Raw genomic sequence first — 14862 nt, 5'->3', positions numbered from 1 at the left:
GACGAAGCACAGACTTTTTGTTGTTGTGTGTCCAGAATTGGTGGGTTCTTGGTCTCCCTGACTTCAAGAATGACGCTGCGGACCCTCGCAGCGAGTGTTACAGTTCTTAAAGATGGTGTTGCCAGAGTTTGTTCCTTCTTCCCGGTGGGTTCGTGGTCTCGCTGGCTTCAGGAGTGAAGCTGCAGACCTTCACAGTGCGTGTTACAACTCATAAACGCAGCATGGACTCAGAGCATAAGCAGCAGCAAAACTTATTGCAAAGAGCTAAAGAATAAACCTTCCACAGTGTGGAAGGTAACCAGAGTAAGTTGGTGCTGGCTGGGGCAGCCTGCTTTTATTCCCTTATCTGACCCCACCCACATTCTGCTGATTGGTCCATTTTACAGAGAGCTGATTGGTCCCTTTTGACAGAGTGCTGATTGGTGCATTTGCAATCCTTGAGCTAGACACAGAGTGCTAGACAGAAAAGTTTTCCAAGTCCTCACTAGATTAGCTAGACACAGAGTTGGCTAGATACAGAGTACCGATTGGTGTATTTACAAACCTTGAGCTAGACAGAGTACTGATTGGTGTATTTACAAACTCTGAGCTAGACACAGAGTGCTGATTGGTGTATTTAGGATCCTCTAGGTAGACATAAAAGTTCTCCAAGTACCCACCAGATTAGCTAAATACAGAGTGCTAATTGGTGCACATACAATCCTCCAGCTAGATTTAAAAGTTCTCCAAGTCCCCACCAGACTCAGAAGCCCAGCCGGCTTCACCCAGTGGATCCCACACCAGGGCTGCAGGGGGAGCTGCCCATCAGTACCTAGCTGTCCACCCGCACTCCTCAACTCCTGAGCAGTAGACCGGACCGGGCGGCGCCCCCGGGGGCGGCTCGGGCAGCGGTGGAGCCCACTGCGCGGGGGGCAGTTTCGGGCATGGCGGGCCGCAGGTCCCGAGCCATGCCCCGCGGGGAGGCAGCTAAACCAGGCGAGAATTTGAGTGCAGCGCCGAGGGGCCGGCACTGCTGGGGGAGCCGGCGCAACCTCCGGAGCTGCTGGCCCGGGTGCAAAGCCCCTCACTGCCCTGGGCCAGAGGCGCCGGCCAGCCACTCCGTGTGCTGAGCCTGCCGAGCCCGCAAGCGCCGCGCGCAACCCTGGTTCCAGCCTGCGCCTCTTCCTCCACACCTCCCCGTAAGCAGAGGGAGGCAGCTCCGGCCTCAGCCAGCCCAGAGAGGGGCTCCTACGGTGCCGTGGCGGGCTGAAGGGCTCCTCAAGCGCCGCCAGAGTGGACGCCGAGGCCGAGGAGGTGCTGAGAGGGCTGTTAGCACACTGTCACCTCTCAGCTGTTGTTTTAAAGCAAAAGGCGGGTCCCAAGGGTGGGTTCCCGTTCTCTGTACCCTTTCTACCTTGACAGCTCCATAATAAAACCTGCAGCCGCATAGGCGCCTCTCCCGTAGCGCTCCCGCGGGGGCGGCCGGTGGGGCCCCAACTGCGAGGAGGGCCCGGGCTCGCGAGCCTCGGTCCCCTACTTCCAGCCCCCCCAGGCCCCCGGCGGGGCTCTGCGCTGCCGGGGCTGGGGCGTCTGGTGCAGTCCCCGAGCACCAGGTCATCCAAGGTCCTGCCGCCCGGCCGGGGCGGAGCCAGGGACGCCCGGCCTTCCTGCTTCCTGCGTCCTCGGCCCGCCTCTTTCCCGCCGCCGCCTGGATGGGACGCGGTAAGCGCGGCCCCGTTCCGGGCGGAGTTGGGGCGGAAGGTGGGGTCAGCTGGGGCTCAAGGGGGGTCGGGGAGGCGCGCGGGAAAAGGCGCCCGGGAGGGGGTGCGCGGGAGGCGGGTGAGCCGGGCGCCGGGCCCTGGGGGCCCGGGCGGGAGGAGGAGCCAGGGGGGTCGGGGTTCGGGGGACGCGGGGAGGGAAAGGAGCGCGGGAGATGAGGTAAACCCAAGGGGTCGGAGGGGCGGCCTGGGACGGGGTGAGGCCACGCCTGGGGTAGGCCACGCCTGGGGGAGGCCGGGAAAGGACCCAGGCGCTGGGGGTCGCGGGGGAGCGGGACGGTCCTACCCTTAGGTGTCTGAGGCCGTTCCCCTCACCGCCGCGGTGTGCTTTCAGCGGCCCCGTCTCCTTCCTGGCCTGCTCAGGGCGCTGCTCCTGGTTGGATGTCACACGCGTGACTCCTGCAGCGTCCGTGCGCAGGCAAACCCACCCTGCCTCAACCAGACCTCCCGCCAGCCTCCGCCACAGGCTCAGCGCACTGCCCTGGGTGGGCTTGGTGCAAAACTCTGGTGAAGAAAACCTCCTGGGGTGCCCAGCCGGGAGTCTCTCTCAGAGTCCCACACTCTCTCCATCCAGGAGAGCCGGTGGGATAGGTCTCTTTGAAATTCCTTCCTTCCTTCCTTTCCTTCCTTTCCCTTCCTTCCCTTCCCTTCCCTTCCCTTCCCTTCCTTCCCTTCCTTCCCTTCCTTTTCTTTTCTTTCTTTTCTTTTTTCTTCTTTTTTCCAGTTTTTTTCCATGTAACTAGTGATCAAATCCCACTTTTTTTAGAAGGCTTTTACACCAGTAGTTTTCAAACTGTGGTCCCAGGACCAGCAGCATTGCCTTCCCTGAGATCTGCTAGAAATGCGGGTTCCCCAGCCCCACCCTGACCTTCTAAATCCTAAACCTTGCGGGTGGGTCCCCATACTTGTCTTTAGCAGGTCCTCCTGGTGGTTCTGACCATTGATCTGAAACCTTAGGGCTTTGAGGAGTATGAACTGAGGGTGAAGATGGGCCAGGTGCCCTGTGATGATAATGCATGACTCCATTTAATCTTCATAGCTCTACACAGTAGGTAATATTACCCCATTTCGCAGATTAGGCAACAGAGGTACAGAAAGTTTAATTTTTCCAAGGTCACAGACCTAGAAAGGGGAGGAGCTGGGATTCCAACCTTGGGTTATGGCTCCAGAACATTCCCACTGAGGCGAGGTCCCCTGTGAAGGTGGGGAGGGGTGAAGCCCAGAGGCCGTGGCGGCCTCCCTGCCAGGCAGAAACCATTAGTTCCAGAATCATGACCAGCCAGGTGTGCAGAAACCATTAGTTCCAGAATCATGACCAGCCAGTAGCCCTGCCTGCCTGCCTTTGGGTGAGCCCTGGTCTGTGTAAGCTGCTGGGACCAGGCCCCAGGGCAGGATGTGTTCACACTGGGGTGCTGACCGGGCGCCCAGAGTCCTGGGTCCAAGGCCAGCCTCACAGGGTGACGCAGGGATGCTTCTGAGTAATAGAGTATCCTTTTCCTCTTCAGTCTGATGGGGGCGGACACCTCCCAACCCCATGCTGGCAGCTGGGAGGGTGGGCAGCCTCAGACTCAGGTGTGGCTCTGAACTGTGGCCCCAGGTGGGCCACTATCTGCCCTGCCCAGCCCCTTTCAAGGCACAAGGGTCTCTGACCACTGCCCCATAGCAGGGTTTCTTGGCCTCCACACTACTGACATTTGGGGTGGGGCAGTTCTTTGTTGTGGGGGGCTGTCCTGTATCACCCTCTCTGTCGGGACAACCAAAACCATGTGCAGACATTGCCCGATGTCCTCTGTGGGGACCTTGGAGGCGATGCCTCCACTGGCATCTTGGCTTCTCCCTGGGGCTCTGGGATGAGAGGTTTCCTGGTCCACAGCCTACTTTCCCACAGAAGCCTACTCCAGCCTGTGCTGGGTTGTTCATCCGCACAAGCTGGCAGTGACACAGGGACATTGGAGCATGTTCTCCTTGCAAACACTCCAACGTTCAGGTGGAGCTGAGGGGCCTTTGGCCATGTCCACAGCTGTGAGATATCCCACCCTGCAAGGGGCACAGAGCAGACGGGAATGACTGGTGCTGACACCAGCTGGGCCGTGCTCCTGGGTCACCCTGGCCAGGCCCTCCTCTGGCACCATGTGCAGGTGCAGTAAGGGTGGACCCAGGGCTGGGGCTCTCTAGGTCCCGCTGCATGCATGTTCCCAGCACAAATCACAGATCAGGGCTGCGCCAGCACCTGCCACTCTGGTGTTTGCTGTCACCAGGCACAGTGGCTATGCACTCTTGGGTTAACCTGCTCAGGCATGCGTGAGTGACTCCCCAGGACTGGGGCTGAGTGAGGATGTGTGGCCTGGTCACTGCCCAGTTGCCTCTGGTAGAGGCAGACCCAGAGCCCTGTGGCTGTGTTCCAGGCCCTTCTGCCCACCCCTTGCCCTAGTGGTAGCGAGGTGAGGTGCCTCACACCATTCATTTATTTATATTTAAAAATTTTTATTGACACCTAATAGATGTACATATTTTTGAGGTGTCTGTGATAATTTAACACATTCACGTAACTTGTAAAGATCAAATCAGTGCAATGTAGACATCCATCATTTTAGAGATTGGTCTTCCAGAAACATTTGAATTATAGCTATTTTGAAATATAAAATAGATTATTGTAAACTGTAGTCACCCTATTGATTCATCAAACACTATTTCTTATTTCTTCCATCAAACCGTGTATTTCTAGCCATTAACCACCCTCCCTTCTTCCCCCTCTCCCCCGACAGGCTTTGGTAAGCAGTGAACCCTCTACCTCCTTGAGATCCCCTCCTTCAGCTCCTGCATATGAGTGAGGCCATGTGAAGTTTGTCTTTCTGTCCACAGCTTATTTCACTGAATGTAATGACCTCCAGTTCCATCCATGTTGTTGCAAATGACAGGATCTCATTCTTTATGGCTGAATAGTACTCCATTGTGTATATGTACCACATCTTCTTTATCCTTTCATCTGGTATGGAAACTTAGGTTGATCCATATCTTAGCTATTGTGAATAGTGCTGCAAGAAACATGGGATACAGATATCTCTTCAATATCCTGGTTTCCTTTCTTTTGGATATGTACCCATTAGTGGGATTGCTGGATCATATGGTAGTTCTGTTGTTAGGTTTTGTTTTTTGTTTTGTTTTTTTTCAGAGATGGAGTCTCGCTCTGTTGCCCAGGCTGGAGTGCAGTGGCACAATCTCAGCTCACTACAACCTCCACCTCCTGGGTTCAAGTGATTCTCATGCCTCAGCCTCCCAAGGTAGCTGGAACTACAGGCATGTGTCACCACACCCAGCTAATTGTATTTTAGTAGAGATGGGATTTCAGCATGTTGGCCAGACTGGTCTCAAACTCCTGGCTTCAAGTGATCCTCCCACCTCGGCCTCCCAAAGTGCTGGGATTACAGGTGTGAGCCACTGCATCTGGCTTGCTTTTAGTTTTTAAAGGAACGTCCATACTGTTCTCCATAGTGGCTGAACTAGTTTACATTCCCACTAACAGTGTACAAGGAACACTTTCTCCACATCCTTGCCAGTGTCCATTATTCCCTGTCTTTTTTACAAAAGCCATTTAAAATGGGGTGGGATGATATCTCATTGTGGTTTTGACTTGCATTTCTTTCATGATTAATGATGTTGAGTACTTTTTGCATATATGTGAGCCATTTTTGTCATCTTTTGAGAAATGTCTATTCAGATCTTTTGGCCATATTTTAATAGGATTTTTTTTTCTTTTTTCCTTTTTGCTATTGAGTTGTTTGAATTCCTGGTACTATATATTCTGGTTATTAATCCCTTGTCAGATGAGTGGTTTCAGATATTTTCTCCCATTCTGTGTGTTGTTTTTTCGCTTTGTTGATTGTTTCCTTTGCTGTGCAGAAACTTTTTTAGCTTGATGTAATCCCATTTGTCTATTTTTGCTTTGGTTGCCTGTGCTTTTGAGGTCTTACACAAAAAGTCTTTGCCCAGACCAATGTCCTGCAAAATTTCCCCAATATTTTCTACTAGTAGTTTAATGGTTTTAAATCATATAAGCGTTTAATCCATTTTGATGCGATTTTTTAATATAGTGAGAAAGTCCAGTTTCGTTCTTCCGCGTATGGATATCCAGTTTTCCCAGTCCATCTGTTGAAGAGACTGTCCTTTCCCCAGAGTATGTTTCTTGTGCATTTGTCAAAAATGAGTTGGCTGTGTGTGGATTTATATCTAGGTTCTCTCTTCTGTCCATTGGCTTATGTGTCTGCCAGTACCATGCTGATTTGGTTACTATAGCTTTGTAGTCTATTTTGAAGTTGCTATGATGCCTCCAGCTTTATTCTTTTTGCTCAGGATTGCTTTGGCTATTTGGGGTCTATTGTAGTTACATGTAAATTTTAGAATTGTTTTTTTCTATTTCTGTGAAGAATGACATTGGTATTTTGGTAGTGATTGTGCGATTCTGTAAATTGCTTTGGGTGAAATTGTCACTTTCATTGAAATTCTTCCATTCCTCAGGCATAATGTATCTTTCCATCGGCTTTCATTTTTATTTCCCTAACACCTTCTCAGGTGGCTGTCTAGGCTTCCTTTGTGTTTCTCCAGCTGAGCTCTTGTTTCCATCCTGTGTCAGTTTCTCCATGATTTCATCTGTAGGAGTTCTTCATTCTTTTTTGTGCACTTATCCTTTGTCTCTTGTATTGGGTCCAACAATTTTCTCCTAGGCTTTTGCTTGCTTTAAAATTTTATTTAGAAGTTTTGTCCTACAGAATATTTAAACTTTGATGTAGCTAAAGTAATCATTTTTTCCCTCTGGTTTTTGCTTTCAGTTGTGTGTGTGTGTGTGTCCCTTACCCTTAAGGAATTTAAATCCCTGATTGTGTGTGTGTGTGTGTGTTTCCCTTACCTTAAGGAGTTTAAATCCCTGATTTAGGTTCAAAATTTTTTCCGACTGTCCACCTCCCTGGTTCCTCAGGACATCCAAGCCCTGCCTTTCTGGCAGAGGGAGCCGGGAAAAGTTAACCTCCCTTTGTTCCTGTCCGTAAGCCTTGGGTGTCTGGGTGCCCGTAGCATTGCTCAGGTGACCGCTGGCCTTGGCAAGAACAGTTTGCATCAGAAGAGGAGGGGAGGTGAGCACACACTGTGGGCATGATTCTTTGTATAATTTTTTTTGCCATGAAGAGAAGGAGGGGAATGAAGTGATAGCTAGTTTGAGGTCAAGGCTGGGTTTATAGAGGCAGATCCTAGAGCAAGTTTCTGTTCTCATCAGATGATCCCACAGAGGTAGAGGGGAGAAACTGAGGAGGTGGGAGAGAGGGGTTCCTTGTAGGTGCGACCCCTTGAGAGGACTCCAGTAGGGGTCTCTTTTAATCCTCTGTTTCCTCTTCTGTGTAAAGTGGTCAATAATAAGCTAACCTTCCCACGGTCCCGTGAGTATTAAAGGAGGTAAAGCCATACTGCACAGGTCATCGGTAGCTGTGTCTGTTATTTTTGGAAAAGATTAGGGATCTGGCACTGCAGGGACCCCATGATTCCTACCCTGTTCTGCCAAGCATGCGTCCTTCTCATGGTTCTGGGGCTGCCACCCTGAGAAGCAGAGTGGGGCCTGGAGAGCCAGCCGATAGCTCAGCTCTGTGTGGTACGGGTTCCTCCCAGTGTGGGCAGGGTCCAAGTCCTCCTCCTCTCCTTTCCTTTCCACTAGCTGTCTCTCCATGATGGCCAGGCTTCCAGTGTGGGCCTGGCTCAGTTTTACCAGCATTGCTACAGAGATGTGATGGGAGTTTAAAGAAAATGGCTGGTCTGGCCTGAGGGGTCAGGCTGGAAGGTTGACGACGAGAATGTCATGAGGAAGGTAGAATGGGTTCTGCTGTTAGGACCTAAGGGATGCAGCAGTGGCCTTGCCTAGCCAGGAGGGTGGCCATTCTTGCCTGTGGGAGTGGGGCGGAGAGTTGGAGGGGCCTGATGTGGTGAGAGGGAGGCATTTTCTGTCTCTGGCATTGGGCCCCTGCAGGTCCTTCAGGGAGGTGGGAGGCAGGTGGGAGTAGGCAGTTCCCATCTCTGTTTATTGCCTCTTGGAGCCACACTGGTGCTGCCTGGGCCCAGGTTCTCTGGGCTGGATGAGAGGCACCATTCCTACCGCCGAGAGTGCCACTGACTCGAGAGGCCTCCCTGTGCCCTGTCCCCACTGCATGTCATGATCGCCCAGGCTGGCTGCTCCTTTGCTAACTCACCACCTGCTCCATTCAGGCCCCTGAGAAGGAAGCACTGAGGATGCAGGAGGTGCCATGACCCTCCGCTTCTCCCTGCTGCAAGGCACAGCGCAGGGCACACATCCCTGTTCAGTTCTTCCATCAGCTCCTCCTGAATCCATAAATTACGTGGGAAAATGTTTTACCAGCAGTTGGGTGGCGTAAGCCTCCCACCTCATTCCTTGCCTGAAACTGTGATTGACAAGCAAGGATGACAATCAGGCAGGCAGACATCTTACTGAACAGGGGCCAGAGATGTATACGTTCTATCAAATTTAAAAAATCCAGGATCTAGAACATGGATTAAAAAAAAAACACAGTGAGTGTGTGGACCTGTGTCTGTGTGTAAACATTGGAAAGATATACACTAGACTTGCACTGATTATTTTAGAATAGTGAAATTGTCAGTGATTTTTAAACTGCATTATATTATTATTTATTTATTTTTGAGACAGAGTCTCACTCTGTCCCCTAGGCTGGAGTGCAGTGGTGTGACCTCGGCTCACTGCAGCTTCCGCCTCCCCGGTTCAAGTGATTCTCCTGCCTCAGCCTCCCGAGTAACTGGGACTACAGGTGTGCATCACCACACCTGGCTAATTTTTTGTATTTTTTGATAGAGATGGGGTCTCACCATGTTGGCCAAGCTGGTCTCAAACTCCTAGCCTCAAGTGATCCACGGGCCTCGGCCTCCCAAAGTGCTGGGATTACAGGCGTGAGCCACCATGCCCAGCCTCATTATATTATTTTGTATTGTCTAAATTATATTTTTTATTAACGCATGTCACTTTTGTAATTAGAAAAAAAATCCCGTTATTTTCATTTTGGAAAGGAAAGGTGGCTGAGGTGGTTTATTGATTGTAGAATAGATGAAGAGATTGTGGGGCAGTCATACAGTTCAGTTTTCTACAGCAATAAAATAGATTCAGCAGCATGGCTGAATCTCAGAAACCTAATATCAAGTGAAAGAAACTGGACATGAAAAGAATCTGTGGAGTGTTACTTTGTTGATCGAAATTGCAAAGTAGGCAAAACTCAGCTGTAACACTTAGGGCTGCACACATTGTAAAACTAGAGGAAAAATAAAACAGACCGAGGAATGGTCATCCCCAGAGTGAGGCTAGTGTCACCTCTGGTAGGGAGGGATGAGTTGTTATCAGAGAGGGGCTCAGAGTGGAGAGGCTGGTCATGCTTTGCTTCTTAAACTTAGTGGGAGTGTAAGGGTTCTTGCTCTAATAATATCTCATAAATGATTCATAATTTTTTATTGTGATATAAATTTCATACCATAAAATTCACCCCTTTTAAATGTACAGTTCAGTCGAACAGAAAACTCGTATTCACACAAAGACTTGCACATGAATAATGGGAGTATTATTTGTAGTAGCCCCAAAGTGGAAATAACCCAAGTGTCTGTCACTCATTAGTGGGTAAGCAAAATAGGATATGTCCATACAATGGAATATTACCCATCTGTAAAAAGGAATGAAGTACTGATTCATGCAACAACATGGATGAACCTTGACAACATTATGTTAGGTGGTATCTTAGTGTAGTTTTGATTTGCATTTTTTTAACGATGAAGCTGAGCACTTTTAATGTTAAGTGACACCATCATTTCATGTGCTTATTGGCTGTTGTACATCTTTGGAGAAATGTCTGTTCAATTCCTTTGTCATTTAAATTGGTGTGTCTTTTTGTTGTTGAATTGTAAGTATTCTTTATGTATTTGGGATACTAAACCCTCATTAATATAATGGCAAATACTTGCACATTTTGTGGATTGTCTTTACTTTCTTGAGAGTGTTCTTTGAAATGCAGCTTTCAAATTTTTATGAAACCCAATTTGTCAATTTTTTCTTTGGTTGCTTGTACTTCAGATATCACATCAAAGAAACTGTTGCCTAATCCAAAGTCCCTGAGATTTACACCTGTATTTCATTCTAAGTGTTTTAGGTAGTTTTAGCTCTTATGTTTAATTCTTTAATCCATTTTGAGTTAGTTTTTGTAGGCGGTTTGAGGTAGGGGTTCAAATTCATTCTTTTGCATGTGAATATTCAGTTGTCCAGCACCATTCGTTGAAGAGACTACTCTTTCCCCAGTGAATGGTTTTTATACCTTTGTCAGAAATCCATTGGCCATAGATGCATGAATTTATTTATAGACTCTCAGTTCTGTTCTATTAATCTATATTTCTATTCTTTGCTAATACCGTTTTACAATAAGTTTTGAAATTAGGAAGTCTGTGTTCTCCAACTTCATTCTTCTTTTTCAGAATTGTTTAGGATTTTCTGTTCCCTTGCACTTCCATTTGCATTTTAGAATCACCTTGTCATTTTCTCCAAAAAAGAAGAAAGAAAAAGAAAAAACAAAAACAGACTATTGGAATTTGAATAGGGATTGTATTAAACCTGGAGATCAATGTTTTGTAGTTTTCAGGGTACAAGTTTTGCACTTCTTTTGTTAAATTTGTTCTGAAGTTTTCTTCATTTCTTGCATTTCTATTGCAAATGCAATTGTTTATTTACTTTTAGATTATTCATTATTAGAGTATAAAAATAAAACTGGATGTGTACAGTGGCTCACAGCTATAATCCCAGCACTTTGGGAGGCTGAGGCAGGAGGATCACTTGAGCCTAGGAATTTGAGACCAGCCTGAGCAGCATAGCAAGACCTCGTTTCTTTTTTTTAAAAAAAAAAAAGCTGAGCATGATAGCATATACCTGTAGTCCCAGCTGCTCAGGAGGCTGAGGTGGGAGGATCACTTGAGCTCAGGAATTTGAGACCAGCCTGGGCAATGTAGCAAGACCCTGTCTACAAAAAATTTAAAAAATTAGCCAAGCATGGTGGCACATGCCTGTAGTCCCAGCTACTCAGGAGGCTGAGGTGGGAGGATTACTTGAGCCTAGGAAGTTGAAGGTGCAGTGAGCTGTGATCGTGCCACTCCACTCCAGCCTGGGTGACAGAGTGAGAACCTGTCTCAAAACAACAACAAAAACAACCAAACAACCCAAAAACCCAAACAACAACAAAACAAACAAACTGACTTTCGTGTGTTGACCTGTGTCCTCCAGTCCTACACTTTGCTGAACTTGTTTACTGGCTGTAATAGTTTGTGTGTATGTGGATTCCTTATGATTTTTTATGTATAAGATTATGTCATCTGTAAACAGGGGTAGTTTTACTTCTTCCTTTTCAAGCTGGATACCTCTTATTTCTTTTTCTTGCTGAACTCTGCTGGCTAGAACCTCAAGTACAGTGTTTAATAGATTGGCAAAAACAGGGATTCTTGTCTTGTTCCTAATCTTATTGGGAAAGCTTTCAGACTCTCGCTAAGTATAGTTAGCTTTGGATTTCTCACAGATGCCTTTAATCAGGATGAGGACATTCCCTTCTATTCCTCTTATCATTATCAAATATCTTTCTTTGTCTGTGGTAAGAATTCTCATCTTAATGTCTAGGAATAGAAGGGAGTGTCCTCATCCTGACTAAGGGCATCTATGAGAAACCCAAAGCTAACTTTTTAAAGTGTTTTTATCATGAAAGAGTGTTGGATGTTGCCAAATGCTTTTTCTGTGTCTGTTGAACTGTTTTCTCTCCATTATTATATTAATTTGGTGTATTACATTGATTTTCATATGTTGAACCAACTTTGCATTCCTGAAATAAATCCCACTTGGTTATATTGTAAGTCTTTGTATGTACTAGTGGCTTGAGTTTATTAGCATTTTGCTGAGGATTTTGTGTCTGTATTCATAACACTCATTGGTCTGTAGCTTTCTTGGGTTGTCTTTATACTGGTCTCTTATAAGCAGTTGGGAAGTGTTCCCTTCTCCAATTTGTTGTTGAGAGTTTATGAAGGATTGCTGTTAATTTTTTTTTTTAAATGCTTTGTAGACTTCTCTAGTGAAGCCATCCAGTCTTAAGCTTCTCTTTGTGGGAAATTTTTTGATTACTAATTCGATCTCTTTTAACTGTAGATCTATTAATATTTTGTATTCATGAGTCAGTCTTACTAGTTTGTGTGTTTCTAGGAATTTGTACATTTCATCTAGGTTTTCTACTTTTTTTAGCTTTATTTATTTTTTAACTTTTATTTTAGGTTCAGGGGTATATGTCCATGTTTGTTATAAATTAGGTGTCATGGGGGTTTGGTGTACAGATTATCTTGTCACCCAGGTAATAACATAGTACCTAATAAGTAGTTTTTTGGGTTTTTTTTTTTGAGACAGGGTCTTGCTCTGCTACCCAGGCCGGAGTGCAGTGGTGCAATCTCGGCTCACTGCAACCTCTGCCTCCCATGCTCAAGCGATCCTCCTGCCTCAGCCTTCCAAGTAGCTGGGACTACAGTTATACTCCACCATGATTGACTGATTTTTGTATTTTTTATAGTGGTGGGGTTTCACCATCTTGCCTAAGCTGGTCTTCAACTCCTAAGCTCAAGCAATCTGCTTGCTTCAGCCTCCCAAAGTGCTGGGATTATAGGCATGAGCCACGGCAACTGGCCAGATAGGTAGTTTTTTGATCCTCTTTCTCCTCTCACCCTCCATTCTCAAGTAGGCCATGGTGTCTCTTGTTCCCTTCTTTATATGCATGTGTACCCAATGTGTGGCTCTCACTTATAAGTGGAACATGTGGTATTTGGTTTCTGTTTCTGCATTAGGTTGCTTAGGATTATGGCCTCCAGTTCCATCCATGTTGCTGCAGAGGACATGATCTCGTTTTTTCATGGCTGCATAGCATTCCCTGGACATATGTACTACGTATTCTTTATTCAGTCTTCTGTTGATAGGCATTAGGCTGATTTTATGTCTCTGCTATTATGAATAGCGCTGTGATGAACATATCTGTGCATGTGTCTTTATGGTAGTATGATTTATATTTCTTTGGGTATATACCCAATAATGGGATTGCTGGGTTGAGTGGTACTTCTGTTTTAAGCTCTTTGAGGAATCACCCCCACTGCTTTCCACAATGGCTGACCTAATTTACATTCCCACAAGCAGTGTATAAGCATTCCCTTTTGTCCACAACCTCACCGGCATCTGCTATTTTTTGACTTTTTAATAATAGCCACTCTGACTGGTGGCTTTTCCAATTTGTTGGCTTATAATTAATCATATATTCTCTTATAGTTATGTTTAGTTTTGGTCATGATGTTTCCTCTTTCATTCCTAATTTAACTATTTGAGCCTTCTCTCTTTTTTTCTTCATCAGTCTCTCTAAAGGATTGTCACTTTTGTCGATCTCTTCAAGGACCCAACTTTGGGTTTTGCTGGGTTTTTTTTGTTTTGTTTTACAATTCTCTTTCATTTATTACCAATTTAATCTGTATAATTCTTGCCTTCTCCTTTTTTTGGGTTTAGTTTGCTCCTCTTTTTCATCTGAAGGTGGAAGATTGATTTATTAATTTGTTCATTTCTTTTTAAAGAAATGGATATTTATAGCTATAAACTTCCCTCTAAGCACTGCATTAACACATGCCATAATTTTTTGGTATGTTGTATTTTCATTTTCATTCATCTCAAAGAAATCTCTAATTTCTTTTGTGATTTTTGTCATTGACCCATTAGTTATTTAAGAGTATGGGCTGGGCTTGGTGGCTTATGCCTATAATCCTAGCACTTTGGAAGACCGAGGTGAGCAGATCACTTGAGATCAGGAGTTCGAGACCAGCTTGAGCACCACAGTGATATCCCATCTCTACAAAAATTTTAAAAATTAGCTGGTTGTGGTGGCGCACACCTGTAGTCCCAGCTACTTGGAGGGCTGAGATGGGAGGATTGCATGAGCCCCAGAGGTCTAAGCTGCAGTGAGCTGTGATCACGCCACTGCACTCCAGCCTGGGTGCCAGAATGAGACTCTGTCTCCAAAAAAAAAAAAAAAAGAGAGAGAGAGAGTATGTTGTTTAATTTCCACATATTTATGAATTTCCCAAATTTCCTTCTGTTACTGATTTCTAATTTTATTTTGTTGTGGTTGGAAAACATATTTTGTATGATTTCAGTCTTAAATTATTGAAGTTATTGTTCCTAAGATACATCAAGCCTGCAAAATGTTCCATATGCACTTGATAAGATTAAGTATTCTGCTATTGTTGCACGGAGTGTTTGTATAGGTGTGTTTGATCTAATTGGTCTATAATGTTGTTGAAGCCCTCTTTCTGTTGTTGGTACTCTATCAAATTGCTTTATCAATTATTGGAAGTGAGGTACGTCCAACTATTACTATTGAATTGTCTTTTTCTTCCTTCAATTCTGCCACTTTTACTTTGTGTATTTTGGGGCTTTGTTGTTAGGCATATGTGTGTTTGTAATTGTTATAGCTTCTTGATAGATTGACCCTTTTATCATTATCAAATATCCTTCTTTGTCTGTAGTAAGAATTCTTGTCTTTATGTCTGTTTTGCCTGGTACTATTAATAGTATTAAAGCCACTCCAGTTATCTTTTGATTACTGTTTGCATGGTATATTTATTTAAATCCTTTTACTTCCAACCTATCCATATATACTTAATGTAATAATTGATAAGATGGGATTTGTGTCTGCCATTTTGCCATTTGTTTTCTATATGTCTAATGTCTTTTTTCCCTGTTTCCCCATTACTGCATTGTTTTGTATGAAGTAGATCTTCCCTAGTGTATCACTTTTATTCACTTGTTATTTCTTTTACATTTTTTTTTTCTTAGTGGTTGCCCTGAGGATTACAATCAGCACCTTGGTTTATAATAATCTTGTTTGGATCAACAACAACTGAATTCCAACTTGATTTACATAGTTGTCTTTAAATTGGATAAGAGTAAAAAGAGTTACTAACAAAAATGTGTTTATACTTTAAAAAAAATCTGTCTAGGTGGTTACCT

General features: G+C 45.4%; 1 protein-coding gene across 2 annotated transcripts in view; it reads left to right on the top strand.

Moving 5' to 3' along the window:
* Window positions 1–1508: 1508 nt before the first annotated feature.
* SLC41A3 (solute carrier family 41 member 3) overlaps window positions 1509–14862 on the top strand; it is a 74866-nt gene continuing 61512 nt past the window's right edge. Inside the window, exon 1 of one of the 2 annotated variants that reach the window (XM_030942421.1) lies at window positions 1509–1701. The gene's annotated coding sequence lies outside the window, so the exon portion shown is untranslated. The other variant, XM_030942425.1, reaches the window with a different exon arrangement.

Source organism: Rhinopithecus roxellana, chromosome 1 (genome assembly GCF_007565055.1).
Source record: "Rhinopithecus roxellana isolate Shanxi Qingling chromosome 1, ASM756505v1, whole genome shotgun sequence".
Classification (NCBI taxonomy): Eukaryota; Metazoa; Chordata; class Mammalia; order Primates; family Cercopithecidae; genus Rhinopithecus; species Rhinopithecus roxellana.
Note: the sequence above shows the minus strand (reverse complement) of the source record. Positions and strands in the feature narration are given on the sequence as shown.